This window comes from Apium graveolens, chromosome 8 (genome assembly GCF_009905375.1).
Source record: "Apium graveolens cultivar Ventura chromosome 8, ASM990537v1, whole genome shotgun sequence".
Classification (NCBI taxonomy): domain Eukaryota; kingdom Viridiplantae; phylum Streptophyta; class Magnoliopsida; order Apiales; family Apiaceae; genus Apium; species Apium graveolens.
The window spans coordinates 209,712,803-209,723,560 of record NC_133654.1 but is presented as its reverse complement, the minus strand read 5'-3'; the positions used below and the strand labels follow the sequence as shown (position 1 = coordinate 209,723,560).

Below are 10,758 nucleotides of genomic sequence, written 5' to 3'. Positions count from 1 at the left end.
AGATTCAGCTTTCTCTGTTGCTCAACAATTGGCTTGCTACCTTCCTTTACAAGAATTTTATGCATGCAATAAGAAGGGTTGATTCCCTTGATATCTGCTATAGTCCACCCAATTGCTGATTTGAACTCTCTCAGAATTCTCAAGAGCTTTTCCTCATCACTAACTGAAAGGTCAGATGTAATAATAACAGGCAAAGTAGATGCATCACCTAAAAATGCATACCTCAACTGTTCAGGAAATGGTTTAAGCTCCAGTGTAGGAGCTTCCACAATAGATGGCTTGAGGCACTTTGGAGAATTTTTTAACTCTTCCACTCCAAGAGATTCAAAAGGCATATCCAGCCTTCGCTTCCGAGGAGAAGCATTCAAATACTGCAACTGCTCATCACCTTCATCATCTTCACTATCTGAATTCTCCAACAAGGCCTTCTCTAAGGCATCAAACCTTAGTATTTGATCAAGTTCTGAGGTAACCACGGAATTGACCAATTCCACTTTTAAGCACTCCTCATTATCAATAGGGAATTTTATGGCATTGAACACATTAAAAGTCACATCCTTATCTAGTACTCTCATAGTGAGCTCACCCTTCTGCACATCAATCAAGGTTCGGCCAATAGCCAAGAATGGTCTTCCCAAGATTATGGGAATCTTCTTATCCTCCTCAAAATCAAGAATTACAAAAAAAGCAGGAAAGATGAGTTTGTCCACCTTGACCAAGACATCCTCCACAATGCCTCGTGGATATGTAATAAAATGATCGGCCAATTGCAAGGACATATAAGTAGGCTTTGGATCAGGTAAATTCAACTTTTTGAAGGTAGACAAAGGCATCAAATTTATGCTCGCTCCCAAGTCACACAAGCATTTGTCGAATGACACTTTTCCGATGGTGCAAGGAATAGTGAAGCTTCCAGAATGTTTAAGCTTCGGAGGCAACTTTTGTTGCAACATAGCACTGCATTCCTCCGTGAGAGCAATAGTGTCTATTTCATCGAGCTTCACTTTTCGAGAGAGAATACCTTTCATAAACTTTTCATAACTAGGCCTCTGTTCAAGAGCTTCCGTAAAAGGTATGTTAATATGAAGTTTCTTGAACACCTCCAGAAACTTCGCAAACTGCTTATCCAACTTTTGCTTTTGCAGCCTCTTAGGAAAATGAGGTGGAGGATAGACCTGTTTCTCCCCTGTATTACCCTCAGGAGGAGTGTGTTCCACAGTTTTCTTACTTGGTTCCACTTCTGATTCCTTTTGCATTTCTTCTTCAGCCACATCTTCAGATTCTTGAACTTGAGCTTTTTCTTGACTTGCAACCGTCCCAGAACTCAATGTAATTGCCTTAACCTACTCTTTTGCTTCCTTCTTCCCTGGAACTTTAGTGTCACTAGGGAGTGTACCAGGTTGTCGATTCAGCAAGGCATTGGCAATCTGCCAATTTGACTTTCCAAGGTCTTAATAGAAACCGCTTGCCTCTTGCACATGACCCTCAACTCCTCCGAATCAGATTTTTCATTAGATTTTTGAAGTTGAAGTTGTTTTCTTGGTACATATTGCGGTTTCTGAAAACCAGGAGGGTTATATTGCTTTGCTGCATACTGCTGATAAGGCTGCTGCACCGCATTCTGAGTGTTGCTCCTGCTAAAGTTAGGATGATTGTGGTTGTTGGGATGATAGGTGGCGGGAACTACTTGCTGCGACCTCTGAAAGTTGCTCACGAACTGAGCTGATTCACTAGAAATAACACACTGCTTCATCTCAAGTGCTCCAGCATAAATCTCACAGACACTGGTGGTCTGACTAACTCCATAATTAGCCAAAGAATCCACCTTCATCGTCAAAGCCTTAAGTTGAGCAGCTATAGCAGTAGCTGCATATACCTCCAGAATTCCTGCTACATTGCCTTGATTTAGTCTTTGTGAAGGGTTTTGGTATTCATTAGCAGCCATTAGTTCAATCAAATCATAAGCTTTATCGTAGCTCTTAGCCCACAAGGCTCCACCTGATGCTGCATCAAGTATGGGTCTAGAAGTTGCACCCAAACCATTATAAAAGCAGTTAACGATCATCCAGTCAGGCATCCCATGATGAGGACATTTTTTAAGCATCTCCTTATAAAGGTCCCAAGCTTCACAAAAAGATTCTCTCGATTGCTGCGCAAATTGAGTAAGAGCAATCTTAATTATAGCTGTCTTCGCCATAGGGAAGAATTTAGTGAGAAACTTCTGAGCAAGATCATCCCACTTGGTAAAAGAGCCTGGTGGTAGAGAATGCAACTAGAACTTAGCTTTATCCCTTAGAGAGAATGGGAAAAGCCTCAACTTAATAGCATTTCAGAAATATTTTTGAATTTGAAAGTGTCGCAGATCTTGATGAAATATCTAATATGCATGTTGGGATCTTCAGTCGGAGAACCCCCAAACTAAACCGAGTTCTGCACCATTTGAATCGTGCTAGCCTTGATTTCAAAAGTGTTAGCCGTGATGGTTGGTCTGAATATGCTAGACTGAATATCATTTATCTTCGGCTGAGAATAGTCCATCAAAGCCTTTGTATTCGCTTATGGTTCACCCATTGCAATAAGAGCTTCTTCTTTAACTATCTCCTCAACAAGAATTTCTTCCACTACTTCCTCTGCTTTATCCAGTGTTCTCTTTCGAGATCTAGAACGCGTTAGCATACACCCTCCCTAGAGTACCTGAAAAAGCAATAAACAAACAAGTAAGTAAAATATCCGAGTCAGTGAACTTTAACGACCACTGATGTCAAGCACATAAACTAAAATTAAACCACGAGTCCCCGGAAGCGGCGCCAAAAACTTGTTAGGACAAAAACATGCGCTAATATTCACGCAAGTATACGCGATCACAAGTAATATAGAATTAATTCTAGTTCATTCCCACAGAGACTGGTTTAGGTTATTTTCTATCAATGTACTTATGCAATAATGGTGTGGTTGTTATTCAATGCTAAGATGATAACAAGTTGCGAGTGTTTATAATTATGTTTAACTAAGAAATTATACCAATTAATATTAACTAAGAGAATTAAGGTTGATTAACTTATATGACACAAACATGGGATTCTAACTTCATTACTACTTCATTTTATAGCCTTTTTATTCTTAACCTTAGCATGCAATGGTGATGACACTAATCAGATAACACGAAACTTGTAAATGCCAACTTTCGTTGTACGAATACCCTACTACCAGACTTCCACAAAAGAGATAGAAGCTGAATAGACACCAATTATATTGAGACCCTATATGTCTTTTGAATTTGACAACATAACAGTTTAATGTGCAAGTTATCTATCATGATTACATAGGGCAAGTAAGATGGTTAAAATTACCTACGAATCATGCATATCAAATACATGAACCTATGCTAGTGTGGCAAGTTCTAAACCCATATATTCACTTTCGCTTCAATAGAGATTAACACACTATCTTACAAGTTCGCGATGCTCATAAGACGAATAAGCACGACCACTAATAGGATATCATATAATCACCACACACTAAGGTATCGACACAAATTAACTAAAGAAATCCATAAGTAAATCCGTTAGAACCCCATGATAACGATTAGCCCATATTCGAACTCATCATCACCGTAGGTTCCTATGAAAGCATGGTATAATAAACTAAGTCTTTATAAAACTGAATAATAAACAAGGTTATGTTAAACAAGAGTATTAGGTTCAACAAACAAGAAAACTAGCATCCAAGATTAGAACTTAAAACAAAGAATCACAAGAATAAACTAGATCCTCTTCGCCTTGGTTGAATTTGTGCTCCTAGGTCTTCTCGATGCCTCCTCTTAAGCTCTGTTATGAAAAATGTCTTTAAGTTGTCTTTATATAGCAACCCCAATCAGCATAGAAGTCCGGAAATCAATCTTCTAATCAAAACAATATTCTTCAGTTTTCGACCCGGCGCGGCCGCGCGCTGTCGTAGCGCGGGCGCACTGACTTTCTGCTTCTCTGGTGTGGTCGCGCGCTACCACAACGTGGGCGCGCTGTCCTTCTGGAAAAACTTCTGATTATAGTTTTTTTTGCTGGTTCTTGATGACAATCCATGTGCAAACATCCCTAGCACCTTCCTAACAACAATTTAGGACCAAAGCAATGTTAAATCTCCTTGATCCCTTATTTATGCCTGAAATGCAAAATACTACAAAATATATCAAAAACACAAATAACTTGAGTATAAAATACCAATTCAAGCCTTTATAGGACGTTCTAAGTGGACATAAATGCCACTTAACAATCTTCAGAATACCTTGGTCTTCATCAGCAGTTGTGACTTGTAAAGATTGTTGCATTGTTTTAGTCACAATCAATTCTCTAACTATTCTTTCATTTCTCTTACTCTCTCTACCTTGTCTAGATTGAGATCTAGTGATTGATTTTGATGAACCACTAACTCCAACTAGCTCTTCACCTCTTCTCCTTTTACTATCCTTCTCTTCCCCCTTATTACCTCAATCAGGATTTTCATTATCAGTATTTGTCAATGTCAGCTGCCTGCATTTAGATTTAACAATTTTCTCCCCCTTTTTGGCATCATCACCAAGCAATAGAGAAAGAATCAGCTCCATTGAATTCTGTATTTCTATAAGTTGATCGGACATTTGAACTTGCTTAACTTCCAATATAGCTTGATTAGCTTCAATTGCAATTTGTCTGGAAACTATTGGTGCAATTTGTTTATGAATTTCCTGATGAGTAGTCAGCTTTGAAGAAATCAATGATTCTTTCATCTGATTGATTTGAGAAGTAGTTGCTTCTTGAGCAGTATGTAAGGATCTGACAACCAGAGTTAATTCTTTCATATTAGTCACCATATCAGGATTTTGAATTTTCCGTTTAGTTGTTTCCAGACGCTCAACATCATTTTTTCTAGAAATAAGATATGTATCATCTTTCCATTTAGCATTCCGGATAGCATCAAAATAATCCTGCTTCTTCTTGGCATCTAACTCTTTCATTTTCTGTTGTCTTACATGTATAGGCATATCTTCAGGGAAGAAAAGATCATCATCATGATCTATAAGAGCATTTCAAACATCAGTTTTTTCACCATCATTAGATTCTTCATTTGTAACTGGATCTTGAACTATCTGCTGAACTTCATCACCAGCTTTAACATGTAAGATAGAATCAGAAATTGGTGCAGTATGTGATCCAGCAGCTTCAGAAGATTCCACACCATCAGCAGTTAACTCCACATCTTCAAGAATTGTAGATAAATGAACTGGATCTTCTAAATTTACTTACATAACCTCAGTTCCCGTAGAGTGTTGTGGTGATCCTGTAATGGATAAAACTTTATGAATGGACTGTTGTGCTACTACATCTTCAGCGATAATAGGGATTACTTCAAGTGGTGGAATAGTATAGTGAATGGACTATTTTTTAGCAAAAACTGGGATTGTTTCATGTGGTGGAATAGTAGAATGTATGGACTGCAAGAAAGTATTAGTACTTAGACCTGTAGGGAGATTAACAACACTTGGTACATCAGAGTTTATTCGAGGTTCAACAGACTATTGTTCAACATCTATTTCTTTAGTACTCTGTGCACCTGCAAACATATAACAAGTAAAACTTAATCTCTATATTCTTTTAAAGTAGTCTCACTACTCCTCACACCACACATCTCATGACTTTTAATAGTCAGAGCTTCCTCACAAGAATTACTAAATCCTATCTCTCATCTACCTCTCATTTTTCTAGGATGGATACCGCCTCTCTTTAATTCTGTTTTTCTCTAAATCTTTTGACACAACTCACAGAAAAGCTCAGATATATTGTCCTACAGAAATAAGAGGTGGCTAAAGAAGGGTGATCTGTGGTCATACAACTAGAGGTAGTCCTTAAATAAGGTCTAGAAATAATCATACCAACAGGATTTTATACCAAATCAGTATTTAGAATAAATGTTGATAAAGTAATAACAATATTTATACCTTGTGAATCTGAAGTAATAGTTGAACTCACAGTTAACACTGTGATTATGATAGTTATTGTTCACCAATTATGGGAACCTCCGTTTGAATTGGAGAGGATTTGATCAGGTTACTGTAATGTACAATGATCTCAAACCTTGTTTTTTTTTGCAATGAACTAACACTTGAATGTGTTTCTGTTAGTATCATTAAGATCTACCTCAGCATGTAGTCTCTAACCAACTTAATGTTGTTTCTGAGTGGTGGGCATAATTTCAAGAACTATTTCACTTGATTTTAGAAACATTTGAGAAATGGATTCAAGTGTTTCATTTGTAAGAAGAAATTTAAGAAATAAGATTTATGATGTTAAGATTGAGTGTGGATAACTTTTTTGGTGAGAAAAAGAAAGTTTCAAAGAGTTTTGATAGAACATAACACTCTAAGATTATAATTCTCATGAGATCAGAATTTAATCTTCCATAAATTTCTTCTGTTACATCAGTTTCTTCATATAATGTGCTCAATCTGTACTGTAGTGAACATATAAACTCAAACAGAGATTAGTTTCTCACATGCAATATTGAAAAATTTCTGTAATTAAGCATGCATGAGAAATTATGTTCTCCTACAGCTCGAGAGCCTAAATCCTACGTCTCTCAGCCTCTTTGGTCTAGAGTTCCTCTTCAAGAGTGATCTCTAGTTGAAAGAACTGGAGTTCAGTTTGTTGTTCAAAAGACAATTCCTCATAGACTGATGATGGAATGTCATGAGGATTATAAATATGCTGGTTGATCTTGACTCTAAGTCCCCAAGGGTCATAGTAAACATGACCCTCTTTCAACTTGAAAGCTAGATGGTAAACTCCACCCTCAGTGCGAGTGTAGAATTGGGGTTGAGCCATTTTTAATGAGTGTTTGTGAAGTTTTAGACAAAAGATTAAAGAAGATGAGGAGTTGTGTATGATAAAGGTAGTGAGAAGTTTTGAAAGTGGAGAGTTTGTATTTATAGCTAAAGAGATAAAAACTGAAAAGACTCTTTGATTAACCATGTAATAATTAAACATAATAAGTATACACGATTATGCATATCTAGGTAAACAAAAAGTAATCTCTCTTTTCAGATTCCTATTCCCAATGTAAGTACTCAAGTGTTAATAGTTACTTACAGCAATAGCTAACCTATGCAAGTTATTAAAAGATTTTTCACTTACTCACTGTTAATTAAAAATAATGAGTAACCATTTATTTCGAATAAATTCAAAATAATCAATGAAATATAATAGTCAATCATGGTTTGACCATTATCAGTATTTTAATTATGACTATCAGGATTTATCAGCCAACACTAGTTTGACCAATATCAGAATTTAACAACTAATGTTAGGATCTATTAGTCAAAGCAAGTTTAACTAATAACAGAGCATATACGCATAATCAGTAGATCTAACATTCAGCTTTCATATAGGATTATTAGAAGTTAATTGCATGTTATCATGGCATCAGAATTTAACACAATGAATAGTATCTAACAAGTACTCACACATAATAAAAACCATGCTACAAATATCAGCAGTTATTTCTTAATTATCAGAGTTTGAGAAATGTCCTGATATCATTCCCAATTCATTCACCAATCTTGTGAAAGTAGCTTCACAGATAGGCTTGGTGAATATATCTGCTACTTGCTGATCTGTTGGAACAAAGACCAATTCTACTGTACCTGCTTCCACATGTTCCCTTATGAAATGGTACCTGATGCTGATGTGTTTAGTCATTGAATGCTATACTGGATTTCCTGTTATGGAAATAGCACTTTGATATCATAATATATAGGAATAGCAGAATAATTTAACCCATAATCTAGTAACTGATTCTTCATCCATATAATCTGAGCACAACAACTTCCTGCAGCAATATATTCTGCTTCTACAGTTGAAATGGAAATTGACTTTTGTTTCTTGCTATACCAAAAAATTAATCTGCCACCAAGAAATTGGCAACTTCCAGAAGTGCTTTTCTTGTCTATTTTGCATCTTGAAAAATTAGCATCTGAATATCCAATTAGCTTAAAATCTGAATCTCTAGGATACCATAATCCCAGATTTATGGTGCCTTTGCGATACTTAAAAATTCTTTTTACAGCTAATAGATGAGGTTCTCTTGGATCAGCTTGGAACCTTGCACAGAGACAGGTAACATACATGATATTAGGTCTACAAGCAATCAAATATAGGAGTGAGCCAATCATACCTCTGTAGTTAGTTCTATCTACTGAAGAACCAGTATTAAAATCTAACTTGGTTGCAGCGGCCATGGGAGTTGATGCAGTTGAGTAGTCTTGCATTCCAAATCTTTTGAGTAAATTCCTGGTATATTTGGATTGATTTATGAATATACCTTCATCAGTTTGTTTAACTTGTAACCCCAGAAAGTAACTCAATTCTCGCATCATACTCATTTGATACCTAGACTGCATTAGCTTTGCAAATCTCTCACAAAGTTTATCGTTAGTAGATTCAAAATTAATATCATCAACATATATCTGTACTAATAACAAGTCCTTACCATGGTATTTATAAAAGAGTGTTTTGTCAATTTTACCTCTTGTAAAACCACTTTTTAACAAAAATAGAGCAAGTGTTTCATACCAGGTGGAGCTTGCTTCAATCCATATAGTGCTTTATCCAGTAAGTTGACATGATCTGGATACTTTGGATCAATGAACCCTGAAGGCTGTTCAACATAAACTTCCTCTTCAAGTTCTTCATTTAAAATGCACTCTATACATCCATTTGGAACACTTTAAACTTCTTGTGATCAACATAGGCTAGAAAAATTCTTATTATCTCAAGCCTTGCAACTGGAGCAAAAGTTTCATCATAATTAATGCCTTCTTGCTGTGAATAGCCCTTTGCAACAAGTCTAACTTTGTTTATTGTAACAATACCCTCACTTTCAGTTTTGTTTCTGAATACCCACTTTGTATAAACTACAGATCTGTTCTTTGATCTTGGAACAAGAGTCCGAACTTTGTTCTTATCAAATTCATTAAGCTCCTCTTGCATTGTTGTAACCCAGTCAGCATCTTGAAGAGCTTCTTCCACCTTCTTGGGTTCAGTTTGAGATAGAAAATAATGGTAGAGACATTCATTTTGAGTGGTATTTCTAGTTCTTACACCACTTTTAGGGTTTCTAATGATTAAGTCAGGTGTGTATGACTTAGACCATTTTCTTGCCGATGGAAGTTGACTCCTTGAAGAAGAACCCCCTTGATCCATGAACTCTTTGTTATTTCTTTGACTAGTACCATTATCATTTCCTGATGCTCCCCCTGAATCAGTGTTCCCATTATTATCAGCATTTGACTCATCAGAGTATGAGGAATTTGAGTCTGATGATCTATCTACTGATGTCTTTTGCGTTGAATTACTTGTAGAAGTCTCTGGATTAGAATCATGTTGCTCCCATTCAACATATGCTTCAGTGTTAGAAGAATTTTCACTGTCATGTGGATCATCAGAGCTTTGAGTGATATCAGGATTTACTATATCATGATCATGACCTAAGAATTCAGCATATGTTACTTCATTTTCAAATCTCAATTTGTCATGGTCATCTGCATCTTCTAGACCTGTTATCTTCTTGTCATCAAAAGATACATGTATAGATTCCATGACTGTTCTTGTTCTCGGATTATAAACTCTGAAGGCTTTTGTAGAGAATGGATACCTCACAAAAATGCCTTCATCAACTTTTAGATCAAACTTGGTCAGCTGCTCCGGATGAGTTTTAAGAACAAAACACTTACAACCACAAATGAAAAAGTACTTCTGTTGAGCAAGATTGAAGTTGTACGTATAACTCAAAAATATTGGTTAGAATAACTCAACATAGAACAAGGACTTTGAAATAATCTATGTTACACTAGAATCAGCACAGATTGTTTATTGGGCATATACACAAAAGGTTTTGTTAGCTGTAGTGAAGAAGACGTCAACATTGATCCGTATGAAGTTCATTAATATGTTCATGCATCCGAGGAATAAGGTTGGAGTCATTCGAAGCAGTTATCAGAATCAGTGTGAAGACCACAAGGATTCCTAGTGAAGTTGATTATATTTGGTAGAAGACTTATCAGTGGTTTGTACGGGTATTATACGAAGGCCTGAGAGCGAAACTATTCATGTGTGAACCAGACCTGTGCACTAGACGTCAGTGATCCGTGAAAGGAAACATAGTATTATGTTTAGAAATACTATTAAGTGGTTTATGTACTCGAGGAGACTGGAAATTTTTTAAGGTACAAAAACCCGGAGATTAGAAGGCTTGAAGATACAGAGGAGTACAACCCGAGAATTTATAGGATTTATTTTTAATCAATGCTTGATTTTTCTATTTAATGAATAAATGAAAATCAATTTATTTATTTATTTAACTATTATATCATCAATTTATTTTAAATATACAAATTAACATTTTATTTTTAATTTAAATAAATAAATGAAAACTAATTATTTATTTGTTTATTTATTTTTAATATAAAATGTTTATTTATTAGTTAATCCAGCCAGCCAGATTTAATGCATGCATGCGTTTGGTTTCTTTAATCAAAGGAAATCAAATACACATGAAGGAAGAGTAGTAAATTGTGAACAAAAAAAATTAGGAGGTCATGCAGTTTGTCAAGGAAATGAAACATGTATTGGCATGTTGATGCCTTTCTTATTCACATCGGGGGTCCCACGTGAATACAAAGTAATTGAATCAAATGAAAAGTAAAGCAAAGAAACAAGAAAATGGCAGGTT

The 10,758-nt window shown here is 35.8% G+C and overlaps 1 non-coding gene across 1 annotated transcript; it reads left to right on the top strand.

Annotated features, from left to right (window-relative positions):
• Nucleotides 1–2,075: 2,075 nt before the first annotated feature.
• On the top strand, nt 2,076–2,182 carry LOC141681610 (small nucleolar RNA R71). Its single transcript, XR_012559037.1, has one exon. It is a non-coding gene; the product is annotated as a small nucleolar RNA R71 (small nucleolar RNA).
• The last annotated feature ends 8,576 nt before the right edge of the window (nt 2,183–10,758 follow it).